Here is an 18,165-nt window from a genome sequence, read left to right as displayed (position 1 = left end):
CTGAAGTCAGCATGAATCTGGAGCTAACCGTAATTCCATCTTTTCGTTCCTCCCCCGCCCCCTACTTCTGGGGATTCGTTATGCATTCCAGGCTGTTGCACTCACTCTTCCCCTGGCTGGTTTGAACTTCTGGCTTCCTCCTGCTTCACCCTCCTGAGTGCAGGATTTTCAGATGTGCATCACCATTCCTGACGTACAGTCACCCTGTATGTATCTTGTTATGTTATGTTTTACAGTTCAGATGCATTTTCAAAATAATGGCTTATAGACATTAATAAATGAAGGGGAAAATCACATCTACCTAGGAATAACAATGCATTAATAAACGTATTTACAGTTTGAGAGCTAGTATAACCAATACATGAGTTGTATAAAGTTATTACTAAGCATTACATTATAAAATTTATAATTTTTCCTTTCCTCATAGTACACTAAATTACTGCACATTTTATAATAAATGTTCTTCCTGATTTAAGTTAAATATAATATATATGTATACATATATATCTATATATTCAGAGCCTATTTTATTTATACCTTTAAACCCTCCTTTGTTTAAGAGGTTCAATGTAAGTTTTATCTTAAAATCTTTCACATGATTGACCTGAAATCAGATAAAAGACTTTTCAAGGTTTATATGCACCTAATGCTTATGAACATTTAGACACACAGAAACCATACTGCACATGAACATAAGACTGGAGGTGTGGTTCAGGAGCGGGATGATTGAAGAAGGCTCAGAATCCAATGCCCAGCACCAAAATTTTAAAATTGAGGAATGAAAGTTAAAAAATAAATGCTATTTTGAACAGAAGCTGACTTCAGTCTGAAAACTGGAGTAAAACGTTTTACAGGTAGGCACAGTGATTCTAGAATACTCGACTTAGAGTTAAACCATTAATGGAGAAATATGTTCTGTTGATACACTATAGTTATACATACAAGAAAGATTAAGTGAAATAGTAATTTATAGATGCTTTAATTAAAAAGTGGATACCTCCTAAACAACCTTGCCTGAAGAATTTGGAAGACAGGAACATCATCTTTTTCCTGGTGCTTCCAAAATGCACTATTAATGACTTCATTGTATCATTTTTCCTCATCAGCTCTGCCAGTACATAAAATATTATAAGAGAGTCAAGTAGTTGAAAAGGCACAGTAAATCTTCCAGGAAACTATAATACTTTTAAATAAATTATTATAGCCAAAGGAGAAATATGATTAATCTACTTCTAATATTGTTCTGAAATTTTTTCAGAAAATATAGATGAATGAGGAATAACAACGTAAAGAAAACATATAATCAAAAATGTTCCCATTAAGGGTTTCATTAAGATCAAATAGCCCTGCTTCAGCCATTGTCAACCTCACCTTCAGAAGACAATTTCATATACTGTTATCTGCTCCTAGAGTTTTGGAGAAGACAATCAAGTCATAATCTTACCCAAAGCTTTGCAATGACACTCGGTAAAAGCCTACTTGGAAATCATTCCAAATTCCTTGGTGGATGTATGTCCTATGGCAATTTTCAGGAGTTGCTACTTGTAACCTCCTTTGCCTATATCCTTGTTTCCAATACTTTAAATGTTTATTTTATTATTATTTTACTATTCATCAATCAAGTTCTCCAAAGAACTTATTCGCTAGCTGCTTAAAATTATTACTGTAAAGAGCAGTCAGATGTAAGAGCTTGTACATCCCTTCTTGATAACCTCACCTTTTTGTTCTTTTTACCTGGAAATTTTTACCCGATTAAAGCCCATTCAAATACCAGACTTTATGTACCATTAACCCTCTGAAGACACTGTTTATTTTAAGGCTGTGACAAATTTTGTCAAAATGTATGTATTGCAATCCATGCTGTCAACTTTATTGAAAACTTCTCATTTTTTTAGCTAGAATGCTGGGATTAGTTCACAGGCTCTTTGCCCATTTATGTTATTTTTACAGCTTTTTGTTTAATCAGTGAACAGTTAGTGCTTGCAGGGCCTCCCTACCACCCACACACAGTTGCTGACATAATACCACTGACAGGGAAATAAATGCTTAAAGAGCTGTGGGTTGAGAATGAACTTTACATGCCCTTCACCAGTTAGCTAGATTTAAGTAAAAAGCACCGAAAAGCAAACCCAACAGTCATGTTTTGTGAAACATGGATGTAGCCTGATTTCTTGGCTGCAAATGTGTATCATATCCAAAATAAAAGTGAGCCATTTTTCTGATTCTCCAATACACAGCCTTTTTAAAAAAATAAATTTATTTTTTTTAATTTATTCACTTTACATACCAATTGTAGCCCCCGCTTCCCTTGTCTCTTTTGGTCCCACTTTCCATCTCTCCTTTCCCCTCCCCCATGTGCTAGTCCTCAGCGAGGGGGAGCCATCCTCCCCTACCAACTGACCCCAGCCTATCAAGCCTCACCAGGACTGCCTGTATCCTTTTCCTCTGTGGCCTGGCAAGGCACCCCACCAGACAACAGAGACTGACCCTTCTTCTCTTATTAGGGGACCCATATGGAGACTTAACTGCCAAGGCACAGTCTTAAGATCTCTCAGAATTGTGGTACCCAAACTTGGCAGAATAATGCTGCCAGTGCCACGTGCTTTACTTCCATGAACACAATGAAGAAACTGACTCTGGCTTCATAGACATAAGCTGTGTTCCAGTAGCTATAACTCACTGACCTCAACTTCACCTTCTGCTAGAGAAAGGGTGCTGGAAGTGTGGTTTCCGCGGCAAATCCATAAAATTCCACCCAGTGCATAAAGACACACAATGTGGCTCCAAACACAGGAATTCTGCTATTCTGATAAAAAATAACCTCACCACAGGAAAATCACTTATAGGCCCCTGGTGGTTGGGCTGGAAACACATCTCTGGTTCCCACAATGGAAACTAAGGATCCCCTGCATCTCTTGCTACCCAGAGCTGTCATTGGCAGAGATCAGCATTAAAGACATTGTGGATATGATTGATAACTCTACACGGTGGGGTCGGCTCCAGTCTGAGAGTTAGAAACAGTTTAGTCTGGTTGTCTTTGGAGTCCCAGGCTTGCTGCTGAACTTCCTTAGGAACCTGGTTTAGCTGTTTTCTGACTTCTCTCATGTGTGTGCATCCTGACTCTTTCCCTCATCAACTCCACCTGAAGCTCCTGCTCAAAGCTTATCTTCCTTACTGCTTCTACTCTGGTGAACAGCAGTGATGGTTGCTGGTAATGGCAGCACTGAAGGTGAAATTGACCAGATACAAACCATTCTACTAAAAATAGTTTTAATTAAATGGAAACAAAAATATGAATTTCCATATTTCAACAAAATATTAAGTGTAGCAACTTCCAATGATTTAGTAGTAATGGTAGAATTAGCAAATGTCTCTGCTTCTTTCAGAGACCCTGAAAAAGGGAATCCTTGGTTAGTAGAGACAGTAAGTGAGTAAAGAAAGGGAATACCTTATGTACTTTTACAGAAGGTGATGAAAAATAGTCTAACTGACCTAGGATTAGAAAGAGAGAAACAGGAGAGTGTGTGTGTGGGGGGGGATTATTCACGGGCAATACAGAATACAGAAGAGGAAAACACAATGCCAGAGTCATGAAATAAAACATCACAATATCCATGAACACACTCAATGTCATACAAGGAAGAAATATTCATGTTAAAAAAAAGAAGAAGCAGCAGCTACAAAGCCATCGCACACTAGAGGACCAGGAGAACTTCTGCCTGACTTTTACTGTGTCCACCTGAGCCCACTGTACTATGGAAATTTACTATTGGAAGGATTCTGTCTTTTTTGGGGGGAGGGATATTGAGTAAGCTATTTTCATCACCAGCTGGAGACAGAAGCTGTTGTGATATCTTTGCCTTTTGTGTTTATGGATGACTCTACTAATTCCTTTTCAATATTCTTGACATTAAATCCATTCAGGAGTATTCAAATGTATATAGTAAATGTGAGAAGTGTGAGTCAATCATCAGAGCAAAATGGTACAAAGGCAAGGTGAACAACTGGTCTATTATAAGTAGTCTCTTGAATGATAACAGCTGTGCTCCAGCTTCTAGACATCTTTTTCTGTGAATACGTTTTAAATTCATTTACATTGTTTCGTGCATTCCTGTTTCTGTGTGTCATTATCTATAGTACACATATCTTCTCTCTAAAACTAGTTTCTAAAATGCTCTAAGAATCTGACAGTTTGGCTGATTTACCTTGTGTGTTACAATCGGCCCACATCATGGTAGCCATAAAATACCAAGGGAAGGAACCTCCTCGATTATAAAGTACTTTTATTTCTTAGTTGTAGTAACATTCTTTTACCAGTATTAACATTATTATATCACAAGTAGTAACAATAAAAACTATTTACCGCCATTTGTTATAACAATTTTAAGGAGACGTTTGACTATCTTTCTAGTCATAAAATCATGAAAATATGGAAATTGTTGTTAAATGTCCCTATGTTGTCCATAGTCCCTATGGAGGATTTTGCAAGGTGACATAACCAATTAGCGGAACAGCTTGTGCGCAGATCCAATATTCCAGACAGGTGACCCAATGCCCTTTGCAGTGTGTCTTCTGATTCTGAAACAGCAGCTGCATTTAAATCAGCCACTCAGTCATTCTTATTAAATAAATTTAACCGTTAATTTAGTGAATGTAAGAAATGAAAAGATCTTGATTGCTTAAAGCATTTCTTATTTCGCTGTGTTTGATTGTGGTCTTTTGGAGATTTGCTCTTTTCTGATGTCAAACAGAAGTGGGGAAGACAGGAGGTGGGCCCAGCCAGAGGAGTGGGAGAAAGCAAACTGTGGACTGGATTTAGTACATGAGAAAAGGACCTATTTTCAATAAACACAAAATAAAAACATTTCCTATATATAATAATATCCAATAAATTGTATGCAAAACCCCCAAACTTCATTAATAATCATAATGGAATAATATCCAGTGGAGAAAAATAATAGAGTTTTGATCTCCCGATTTATATTTTGCTGGACAATTAACTGTACAAGGAAGTTTAATTTCTTTTCTTTCTTTTTTCTCAAAGATCATGATTTATTGTCTTCATAACAACATCGCCTTAGAACTGGATCACTTGGCCCTTTCACTTCTTATTGCCTCCCAGTTCAAAATGTTTGCGTCTCTAATAGCCAGCGTTCTCTTGGATCTGCAGTTGGGCGCAACACGCTCCAGTCTCAACACGCTCCAGTCCCAACACGCTCCAGTCTCAACACGCTCCAGTCTCCTTTGTAGTTTTAGCCTTTTTGCGGAAAATATGCTTAGTCTGCCCACTGCAGCCGCTCTGCTTCCTCTCACCACAGTGCTTTCCCTGGCAGAGAAAGAATCCTTGCCCTTCTTGTACTGTGTCACTTTGTAGGGTTGGTGCTTGCCACATTTCTTGCAGAATGTCCAGTGGGTCTTAGGAACATTCACCTCACAATTCTTGTCTTCAAACATAATAAGTTTATGTAGAAAAAAAGAGAGTGCTATCAAATGAGCAAGGGCAGTAGAAATATGTTTGTTTAGCACCTATAAAATTTGCTAATTCATTTCAATAAATTGTATTTATTGAAAATGTTGGCTCTTGTAAGAATAATCCATTCTTAATTCATGCACAGTGCACACAAACACATTCTTATATATTGAGGAATACTTATTTGTAAAATCAAAGTAAAGCTCTTAAGTGAATTGTGCATGGGCTTATCAGATTGCGGGTGATTTTTCTTTGACATATACGTAGTCAGTATTTCAATAGTGAATACTTATTTCACATCTAAAAAAAATGTGGTTGTTATTTTTTAGGACCAAATTAATGGCTCAAAATATTTCTTTAAAATTATTGATTTCTCTCAGAAAATTTCTTTTTTTTAAATTGTATTTTATTAATTTATTCATATTACATCTCAATGGCTATCCCCTCCCTTGTATCCTTCCATTCCTCCCTCCCTCCCATTTTCCCCTTACTCCCCTCCCCTATGACTGTGACTGAGGGGGACCTCTTCCCCCTGTATATGCTCATAGGGTATCAAGTCTCTTCTTGGTAGCCTGCTATCCTTCCTCTGAGTGCCACCAGGTCTCCTCATTCAGGGGACATCATGAGTCACCAGAGTATGAGGCACCAGAGTACGTGGGAAAGTCAGTCCCCATTGCATGTCCTGTCCATTGGATAGATCTAGGTAGGGGTTTGAAATTTACAGCCTGTATTGTCCTTGGCTGGTGCCATAATTTGAGCGGGACCCCTGGGCCCAAATCTGCCTGTCATAATGTTCTTCTTGTAGGTTTCTAGGATCCTCTGGATCCTTCAACTTTGCCATTCTCCCATGCTTCTCTCATCTAGAGTCCCAATAGGATGTCCTCCCTTCTGTCCCAGTTTCCTGGTTAGTGAAGACTTTCATGGGACATGCCCCTTGGGCTAGTATGCAGATATAAGTGAGTATATACCATTTGAATCTTTCTGCTTCTGGGTTAACTCACTCATTATGATCATTTCTAGTTCAATCCATTTATCCACAAATTTCGGGAATTCCTTGTTTTTAATAGCTGAGTAGTATTCCATAGTGTACATGTACCACAGTTTCTTTATCCATTCTTCTACTGAGGGACACTTAGGGTGCTTCCATGTTCTGGCTATTATGAATAAGGCTGCTATGAACATGGTTGAGCAAATTTTCTTGTTGAGTGCTGGAGCATCTTCTGGGTATATTCCAAGTAGTGGAATAGCTGGGTCTTGAGGAAGCCCTATTCCCAGTTTTCTGAGCTAGCACCAGATAGATTTCTAAAGTAGCTGTACTAGTTTGCATTCCCACCAGCAATGAAGGAGTGTTCCTCTCTCTCCACATCCTTGCTAGCATGTGGTATCACTTGAATTTTTGATCTTAGCCATTCTGATGGGTGTAAGATGGAATCTCAGAGTTGTTTTGATTGGCATTTCCCTGATGACTAAGGAGGTTGAATGGAAAATTTCAAACTCAATAAAACATCCACATATTATTACTAATTTAAAATTAATTTGCAAATTGAGAAAGAAAATTTATAAAATTTAAATTATACTGTGAACATTATGATAGCAAGAACAGATAAGCTTCTCTTTTACCAGATTTCAGCCTTTGCCTCACTGGGTCAGATGGTCTTCCTATGTGCTTTCTTTTTCAAGGCACTGCTCTTTAAGAACAGACACTCTCGCCCAATTCTAGGCTGAGAAACTAACAGAAAGTGTTAAAAGTGCCACAAACTAACTTAGAGTAAAAGAAAGTTTGCTATCAGAGATTGCTTATGTCTTGTCATTTTTTCATAAAGATGGGAGTGTCTGTCAGTCCCAATCTGAATGTGTCACTGAACATGCTAACTAGTCTTAGCATTCTTCAATCTGGAAAACATACATGAGCACAAGTTCCCAGCCTCTTTGGAAGGAGATGGTAATTTGTCCCTGCTCAAGGTTATCCACTAGAGCCCATTTAATGCTTGGCTGCACCTTGCTCTCATGTGCTGCTCTTGAAGTCCTGCCCTCCTTTTCCAGTGTTCCGAAATCAGAGGTGCATTCCAGTCTCCAGCGTGACAGATGCCTGCTCAGATGACTGTAAGGGGACCTCCTCAGGGCTGGCTTTCCAGCTCTTCATTCAACACCCCGCAGCTTGCTTGTTTTAGCTGCCTGACCCCTAATCATGAGGCCCAAGAGTAAACAAAAGGACACAGAAACAGAAAGGAAAGAATTGTTTTCACTATTCAAAGACTTCAGACCATAATAAAGTTGTTTTTTTTTTTTAGAGGGGGAGGGTTGTGACATATATTTGTAGAAAAGTAAGTTTATTGTACGTAAGAATTCTGATTAATTTATTATATGTGCACAATTAGAGATTTATCTAGAAAACTGTAGATGTGAACTTACAGATAAGTGTGATTGTGAGGATTATGTTTAGAGGATCATTTACTATGCTGTAAATGCTTGTAAAAACAAAGTTGTTTTTAGTTTTAAAAGCCATGAGAAAGTTGTTCCTACCTTGATTGTATCCTGTCAGCTAACCTAGTCAAGATGGATGATTTCCTGGTGAAGTTGGGCTATTCTTAAAAACGGCTCATTATTGTAAGATATTTCACTCAGATATTCTTACAAGGCAATAGATCCCAAGATTAAACAGGCTAGAGGCTGCTTTCCACTTTTGTAGGAAATGCTTGCTTGCATGGATGGCTGAGACACCTGCTGAACCTCAGTTACAATTACAAATTAAGTCTTGCCTACATTCAAACAGCACATGAGGTAATTTGGCCTCCCAAAATTATAACTTTTGGGGTTTGTGCTTTGTAATCCTTGGTCTAATAAAACTGATGCCTTACCTAGAGAACTCTGATTTTGGTCCTGGCCAGTTATTTTTTTAAAGCCTCCCCTTTACTAAAATCAAAGCAAGGAAGACTGGTGGAACTCTATGTGACCCCAAACATATAACAATAAGGAGAGAATGGACCTGGTCAAAAATAAACATTCAGAGGATCAGTTTACCTGCTCCAATTAGACAGTAATCTAGACCATGGGAAAGAAACGAGCAGTTGGAAAAAAGATAATTCTGACATCATAAAATTAAATTAATACAACATATTAATTTAGGTACTGAAAAGTAAAAGTCTTAAAGGACATCTACTCAAAATAATAATTAATTATGTATTATGAAAGGAATAAGGACTGTCAAAGAGGTGTCAAAAGTGTCTCAACATTGGCCAAAAACATGACATCAGGCACAGCACTTCGGAGCCCTCTCCTTGGTCATAATAAAGACCACAGTGGTATTCTGAGCATAATGCTGCAACTCCTAACTGAACAGAAATATAATGTCATGGATAAACTTTCAAATTAGTCAATATATTGAAACTAAAAAAATGAACTTTACAGGTGACATCTGATAAATAAATGAAAGAAATACAACAGATAAATAAGACAAAAAATTTTTAAATTACAATAATTATAAATAAGAGGCATATAAACTCTAATTTTATAACCCTTTATAATAAGTATCTGTGTTTTCTAATGATTAACTTTATAGTGTATTTACATTATATAAATTTGTACTACATATGTATAAATAAACATTTTAGATGAAAATTGAACATCTAGAAACATTTCCATAGGACATTGATCTAAATGTGAAAAATATTAACTTAGAATAATATACACAATATACTATATAATATATTTAATTGCATATATAGAGAGAGGGGGTAGGGAGAGTGGAAGATATAAAAACTTGGTATAAATAATATAAACTCTCCAGATGCTATGTGTTGCTAAAAGAAACATAAAATACTGTGATATAAAATAAACAAAATTAACAAGAAATTAACAAGCACATGATGAGAAATATTGGACAAGAATCCACCAAGGTTTCTTTTAAAAATCATTATAAATGAAGCAACATGTATACCAACTACTGAACCATGCTTCATTTTTAATTTTATAAAATGTTTTATAAAATAATTTACAAATAAATAAAAACAACACTCACAAAATATGAGCTAGGCTTGAGGTCTGTGTATCTCACTGAGCTTCTGTACTGTTGGAATAATCATTCTGAAATGAAGCCGTGAAGTTCACAGCAAAGTTCAGTGTGAAATATATTTTTATACTCACTCACTACCAAAGCCAAAAACCAAGTGACAGAGTCAAAACAACAAAAATTATCTTTATTTTATCTTTTACACACAAAGCAACACAAAAAAAGCATGAAAGGCTAAAATTGAGAGTTTGAGAAAAACTGAGTGCACACAGTAAGCACGAGTTATGAATGAGCTACATTTAAAGTTGTAATGCTCGCTGCTGTGCTTTTTGGACAGAGGAAGCTGTAATGATGTGGAAGTAAATTTATAGAATTTTGTACACACTAAGACAACAATGTAAAAGTGAAAAGAAAGATATATTACTTTCTAAATAGCCTGAGGCCACTTTTTAAAAGATGAGATTAAATTTTCTCTTCCCTTCACCATAGTGCAGATGTAATACAGAAAGATTGCAAGAGATGATATTGAAAATAAAGCAGAACAACATAAAACAAATGCAAGGAGACATTTTCATCATCTGAAAAGCAACTTTTATAAGTACTTATACAGAGTAGAGGTTAGAGTAAAACACTATATTAAGTTTAATACAACTAGATGACACATATGCAAAAATACAAATGAAGTAATCTTAAGAGTCTGTGAACTAAATTTTTATAATATATGAGAAATAGCTGATTATATAAAGATATTCATACTGACTTAAAGAATTTGGAACACTAATAATCAAATAAAACAAAAATATTATTGAATAAAGATATTGATCATACTTACTCTCACAAGCACCCAAATTATAATTATAACTTGGACCTATGAGAATATTTTTATGTATTAATTTTGAAAATATTATTAGAGAAATTTACATAAAATGAAATTTATCATACATTTTATACTTAAAAATAATCAGTGGCTTGAAGTCACTTTCATTACAGATATAAAATTTACTTCAGAGCTCTGATTAATCAGCTAAATTGCAATGCATGGTTAAATGCTTACAAAGCTAGCAATGAACCAAGTCCTGAAGAATATCTGTGGATACAGTAATTACCCAGTGAAAATGAACATCACTGCAAGTGGCCACACGTGTCAAATCTTGCTCATTCGTCTGCTTCAATCTCCCTGTGTGCACCCTTGTTGTCACTGATTGCAAGTGCCGATCAGGAACACAAACAGGAAAATGAAATATTTTTAGCTATTATGAGCTAACAAACCTTAGCTTGTTTTGTTTCTTCACAATCCTATAGTTTCACTTTAAAAAATATTTTTATGACACACAAAATTATAGTTATTAAAAGAACATTGCATTACATGCATAGATTTGAAGTTTATGAAATTATATTGTGTTATACACATAATAATCCTTAATATAATTAACTTTTATGAACTTATGTGCTAATTAGTCATTTTCTTGTTTGCATTACAAAAGTGCTGTTTTTCTCAGGTCTAACAGTTAGCCATTTTGCTATTAGTTTTCTCTTAGGCACGAAGATGCATTTCCTAGTTACCATGCTTTGAGTAGCCTTGACTCACTCACACTGAGATCACCTCTGTTTGTTTAGCTTCCTTTCCTAATGCATGCTTCATAGAAACCAGGAAGGAAAATTCCTAAAACCTGTAAAATCTGAAATTGAGAATCTTCCAGAATTAAATAAAGCCTTGGATGATGATTTGGACAGACGATGCATTTAGAGTGACTTTTTTTTTAATCTCATTAGCTCAAACAATAGAAGTCACATAATATACTGTTATATTCTCTGAATACTGAACCTGTTTCCTAGAAGAAAGAAAAATTTACACTGGCAAAATATATAATCTTTCCAGTTAGTGCAGGATATCCAAGCCTCTTCCAAATATTGTATAGAATTTGTATTCAACAAATAAGTTTGGCAAAGGACTTTGATTTGATTATGAATATCATGAAAGCATGAAGTTTTAGAATTTCTGGTTTTTATATTCCTCTCTCTCTCTCTCTCTCTCTCTCTCTCTCTCTCTCTCTCTCTCTTAAGTAATGAAGAAACTTAAGTAATGAAGAAAAAGAAAATGAGAAGACTGAAGTAGGGCAAACGTTTTTCCCTCACTTTTTAAATCTTGAAATGTCCCCTGGTTAATAAGATTTATGACCAGGGCTTACTGGACTTGGCCTCAGGGCCGTTTTGTTTTCACTGTATCCATTCTGGCCTTTGGATGTCTCTGTTCTTCCTCACAGACTGAACTTTTTACCTCCAGGAATCCCTGTGCTCTTCTGACCTACAGAAAATGGCAAGTGTTTTCTCATTGTATCTCTACCTCAAATATTATAGTAATTATTCTTATTTCAAACTTTGCTGATTTATTCCAAACTTTATGGCCAGTGAAAAAGCACAGAAAAGGACAGAAACATTCCACATTTAGATGAACATGTGCACTTCACTAATAATTTAAACTAAACACATAAACAGAGAAAGGTTGGGGGGTCGTTCCGTCTTCAATTGCACATTTGTCTTCTTTTTTGTGTTTACTAAATTTCATATAAGTTATGTTTCCTGATTTTGTGTCATTACATTGCCTAAGATATGGATTTTTCAAAGTATAGTATTCTTGAAAAAATGTTCCAAGATGTTCATGAAAATGACCTCACGGTATTAAAATAAACATACAGATTCTGTGGTACTGTATTTCAAAGTAAGTTTGTGCAGGGCACTGTGAGGCTGCTGTACTCTGCTGCTGCTCACCATTTGCCTCTTGTTCAAGACTCATCCTTCAGAAAATTAAGAAAAAAAAACTCTCCATAGACACCCTTAATACATTTTGTAGGAGTCAGATGATGCACTGTAGTGTTGACTTGCTCATCCTGTAATAAAAATCAGACATATAATTGACCAAAATACTTGTAAACATTAAATAGTTGAGATGGTCACCATGGAAAATCATAGCAAAGAGACCCCAACCCTGCAATCTGTTGGGAGAATAAGTCAGGGCCTTATCATCTGAGCAGCCACCTTCCCAGCAGCCTCCTATACTTGTCTGTTTCTGGGCCGGTGACATAAAAGAGTGGTTTTGAATCTGCTGATGTGCAGCATCTTTTGGCATATTTTTAACGTATTTTTAAAACATTTTATGGTAGGAGAGAGATGAAATTTCCCATCTCTATAGATGTGTACTTATGAAAGGAGAATTTCCACAGCAAATGCACAGTGTGCTTAATCCTAAATTAAAGTAGTTGCTAGAATGTTATTCCTTAACCCTGAGGCATGTGCAATTTCTAAAGAAACAAACTCAGTGTTTAATTAACTCTGAAATCCTCCCGTAAATGGAGCTTATGTGTGTATGTGTGAGTGTGTATGTGTAAAATTCAAGGCAGGATGAATTTGGAGAAGAAAACTGCTCGAAGGGCTTGCCTCCTACAGAAGCCAGTTGGCCCTATCTGAGTTAGACAGACTCCACACAAGGTTACATGGACTAAATTAAGGAGTGCGGAGGTTCATCCAGAGTGCACAGATTAAAATTTTCAATAGACCTAAAAATGTCTCTAAGGCATGAATGAGCCCGTCACTTCTCTGCCTCTTCAGCAAATGATGGATTCACTCAGTGCCCATAACACACCCTGTGAGCTATGCCTGGGTTGCTCCGTTCTTCTCTCTCCAGTCATGCTGAAGCAGAAGTTGTGGTTAAACAAATGTGCTTTCATGGAGCAGAGTGCTGTGAAACAGAGCTGATTAGGGCCTGACACATCGAATTAGATGGGGGCATGAAATTGGCAGATGACTCTATTGTTTCTGCAAAGGTTCCTGCCTCGCCATTCTCCTGACACAGTGAGGAACTGATTTGTTTCACTCTAATTCAGGAACTTTGGCTAGAATGTGGTAAATATTAGTACAACTCTAAAAATTTTGCTTTGAAAAGAATCCTGCCATGTGTTTATTCTCAACTAGTTAGACACTGAATAAAAAATGAACTAACCCACAGGAGAACTTATTATTGAAAACATAGTTTCTAAAAGTAACAAGAACAATAAGATAAATAAAAATAATTGTACATTAATTTTCATTTTTGAAACTTCATAAATTAGCTACAAATATTATTTAATACATGACTCAATAATTTTACCTAGTCTATAACCTAACCATTTTCTAAGAGTAGGGAGACTCATATGAATCTTTATGAATCTTATGCTCATATGTCACATATACACACACATCCAAGCATGTGTGCATATGCATATATAATATGTGTGACTGTATATTTACAACATACAGATAAATAAACATTTTCAATAATTTACTCAAGTGTCTTGAGTAACTTTTTTGTAGAAAGTCTCTTTAACCACTTTCCAGGCAACTATATTTTACTTGTCTTTCAGCTCAAGAGAACAAGGAAATAGGCCTCTTGTGTTATCTCTCCATTGTGAAGTCAATAGCATTTTACCAGGCTTATGTGCATAAAACAGTAAGAGTTTACCTCAGAAAGAAAAGGCAAGAGGAAAGAAAACAGGAAGTATGACATTTTAAGTCATCAAGTAGCTGCATCTAGCCTCCGTTTTTTTCTCAATGCATCACATTGACATTGTGATGAAGGGAGGAAACTGCATGTAACTGGAAAGTTCTTGAAGGAGTTATGGAAGCACAGTGCTCACTGAGCAACGTTGTAGTGCACTGCTAAGACCAGGGCTGTGCTATGTGAGCGGCGAGTCCATGTGAGCCTCTGTTAAATACTCTGGTTCTTACCCCTGTCTTCCCTGCTCTTTGGACTAGTACCATAGGTGTTTAGTCTTTGATATTTAAGTAATGAAATGATAAAACATGAAAAACAAAGCAATTATTCATGAATTTCTCATTTTCTTTGATATCTTTTGTTAATTTAAAGTCTAGTCTATTTTCTGGGAGACTTTGGGATTATTCCAGAATTCTAAATCTTGATAAATGATTGAACAAAATTTTAATTTCATTTTCATTTTGAGAAAGACTGAACTGATATTTTGGTGAAAACTAATATTGTGGTTGCTGTGAATTTAGACTGTGGTAAGGAGCACAGTTCTGTTTTTATGGAATGTATGTCATAGGCAATATATGAGTGTGGTGGCTGGAGTTTTTTCCCATATTTGACTGCATATGTAAAACAGCAACACTTTCCTGATGAGTATGTTCACAGGGATATGATGGCTGAGGACCACCCACAATCATTATGTGGTATGAAGTGGTCTGGGTATGAATTCATAACTTTTATTGTTCCCACCACTTTTCTTACTACATTGGCCATGGACATTTGCAGTGAAGAATTTCAAGGACTTGTGTTAGACAGAGCAAAAGGATGCACTATGCCAGAGTTGAAGCTTAGAGGGGACTCAGAATTAGCATACTAACTGGGTTCTTCCTCCAACACTTGTGATACCTGTATCAGCTGTTCTCAGATGTATCTATCTTCAGACACAAAGAGGCATTGTCTGGATTTCTGCATTGGATAGATTTCTCCTGATAATACTCTGTGCATGAACTTGCATTTATCTGGCCATGTGCACATACATGCTTTAGATGTGCAAATTTAGCAATAAGTAATGGGAAATATAGTACAGCAACTAGTGTGAATGCTATTATGGCTATATTTTAAAATTACAGAGGAGTTCCATTTAAATTAAATGCTAAGATTTAGCTGCGTTACATTAAGCTACATTTCATTAGAACATATTATCTTTTCCTGATACATTCTCATGAAACAAAATAAAGAGAATCAATGTCCTATATCGAGGGAAGATTTTAAATTAGTTAATCAGTGTAAAACCTGAATATTGAAATGGAGAAATGTTCTTTGTGTAATCTGCCTAAAATTAAGCAAGAGAAACAATGCTAAAAATAAAATCTAACAAGGCCACTTTGACATAAGAAAGCCCACAAGGCCTCAACCTTTCACAATGAACTATAGATAACTAAGAAATATTGAGGGTGGAAGGGATAACTAAATTTCAAACACAGCAGCTTGTCTACACAAGAGAATATAACTAATTTATTATCAATTTATACCAAATTTTATTGATACAAAATACAAATCCATTGGAAAAAATCATTCACACTATGAATACAGTTCTACTTAGATGCACACTTGAACTTTAATTTTCACAAGTTAATATAAATAGTATTAAAAAACATAAAATTGTTATATAAAATTAGTGACACAACTGTGATAATTACATATATAACTATAAAACGGTAATAAAGATATTAATAGAACTATTAATTTTTGTAACAGGTTAGCATTATAATGATGTTCATTCAGATGTCCAATTAATTATAATATTGGAAATATATGCAGAATATCAGTTAAAATCGTCTCATGCAATAAATATTGAAGGTGTTGTCAGTCTGTTGACAGATATTTTGTGGACACATCCTATATAATAAATGTCTCCTTATAGTTGTGAATATAATGTGAACAAGAATTATAATTATCTGTGTTTATACTCTTTATACTATCTTTGGAAACCTAAAAAGTACACAAGCAGAAAGATATTAAAATAATCCTAGCCAGGTGTGGTCTGAGCATTTCGGGAGGCAGAGGTAGGTGGATGGTTGTGAGTTTGAGGACAGCCTAGTCTACAAAGTAAGTCCAGGAAGCCAAGGCTACACAGAGAAACCCTGTCTCTAAAATCCAATAATAATAATAACAACAACAACAATAATAATATAATCCATGCAACCAAAAAGTGCTTTTGATAGAATAGACCAGTGCCTCTCAGAAAGCTAAACAAAGCTCAGAACACATTGGATTTTCTGGATGGACCCAGTTCAAATTATATTACTACTGCAAGTAGTTTCTCAACATTATAAGATATTCACATTTCCTTAAACAGCATACTACAACCCCTTTCTAATCATATGGTCCTCTAGAGATCGAAGAAGGTTCCAAATGGTGGAATAATGTAACTTATCTTTGTGTGTCTCATTTATTTTATGTAACCATATATCCTCCTGGTTTATCTGCATTGGCACAAATTATAGGTTATCATTTTATGTCATGATACTATATTACTGTGTGCAAATATCATATTTTCTTTATTTTAATTTATAGTAGATGGATGCTTAGCTTGATTATATATTTTAGCTATTATGTACAATGCTCCAGTGAACTTGAAGTACCGATATCTTTTAATCATTCTAATAAAAATATATACTCAACTGTGGGATTGCTGCATCAGAGTATAATAACTTGGGGGAAACATTCAGGTATGAAATATTTTGGCTTTCATGCTCAATGAATCTGTTTCTCTAGCAACACCCTCTCTCTCCTTCTCTCTCTCTCTCTCTCTCTCTCTCTCTCTCTTCATACATCTAGTTCATAGAGCTATAATGTTACCTTTTTATTATCTTATCTATTTATCATCTATTCTTCTGTATTTTTCTCACCAATCTATGCACCTATATACTTTAAAAAATCTTCCATTCATCTCCCTACTATCTATGTATAATATGTCCATGACCAATCCATATTTCCTGATTGTTCTCTCTTTCTATAAAATAAATCAATTGTTTGACTTATATGATGGTATGCATTCTAGGCCTGTTAATTGTTTGGTTAAATTTTTTATACTTTATACTAGTATCATTCTCATTTATGGCGTAACTCACTGGTTCAGTGATTTCCTGAAGATTATCCACACACAGAAAAAAATAGGAAACACTAAAGTAAACAAAGAGAATGAAAAGAAATTTTCATCCTCAAGAAATTTAGCAAAATAATTTGTATGAACCAGGCCATATTAATGTTTAATGCAACTGAGACATACAAATTAAATTTAAAGGCATAATTTTAGAGAAAAAGTATTCTATAATAAATTATTATTGTCTACATTGTTTTTATTTTCTCTTATACTAGTAAAAGAGTTGAAAAATACCTGGCTTTGAATGCAGATCTCAAAATACAAAATGCAGCAAGAAGTGCCCTTGAAACTGAACAAATGTCTGAAAGGCACAAAAGATCGGCAAATTCCAGGGCATGTATGTACACGGCAGACAGATTACAGCTTGACTATTTGTAGAGAAGCAGGCAGTTGTAAAAGTCTTAAATTTACTTGAAGATAAAGTTACCTGATTAAAAAACTTACAAGGAGTAAAAATTGTTCTTACACATAAAACTTAAATATATAATGTTACTCCAAGATAAAATTTAGTGTAAAACCTTTCCAATATTAAACCAAAATAATAACAACTGAAGTAGCCTGAGGTGGCTTTTAGCATAATATTTTCTATTAAGTCACAGACATTTAGATAATGAGGAACTTGTGGTCTGGTGTGGTGGTGTTCAGTTGTCATCTCAGCACATATGATGGAGAGGTAAAGTGTTATACATCCAAGGTCAACTTGGTTTACATAGCAAGTTCCAAACCAGTGCGGGCTCCATTGTTTCAAAAGAAAAGAATAAAGTGTAATATTCATATGACATTGAACCTAGCTGCAGTATCACACTGTAAGCAAAAATGGTATTTTTGAAAGGAAGAAAGTAATTTGAAATAGTGAATAATAAGGCTTATAATAAATTTATATCACAATAATGTGCCTTACTTAACACAGAATGAATGGAAGAAAATATTAAAGTGTATCGCTTCCCATTCATTAATAAATCATTATCTGACTTTGGTTTGCTATAAAATTCATGTTATAC

General features: G+C 35.2%; 1 pseudogene across 1 annotated transcript; it reads right to left on the bottom strand.

Moving 5' to 3' along the window:
* Window positions 1-5,077: 5,077 nt before the first annotated feature.
* LOC311585043 (large ribosomal subunit protein eL42-like) lies at window positions 5,078-5,454 on the bottom strand (annotated as a pseudogene). Its single transcript has one exon. The product of its transcript is annotated as a large ribosomal subunit protein eL42-like (transcript).
* Between the last annotated feature and the right edge of the window lie 12,711 nt (window positions 5,455-18,165).

This window comes from Acomys minous (assembly GCF_964271855.1).
Source record: "Acomys minous genome assembly, chromosome: 15".
NCBI lineage: Eukaryota > Metazoa > Chordata > Mammalia > Rodentia > Muridae > Acomys > Acomys minous.
This window is presented reverse-complemented; position numbering and strand designations above follow the sequence as displayed.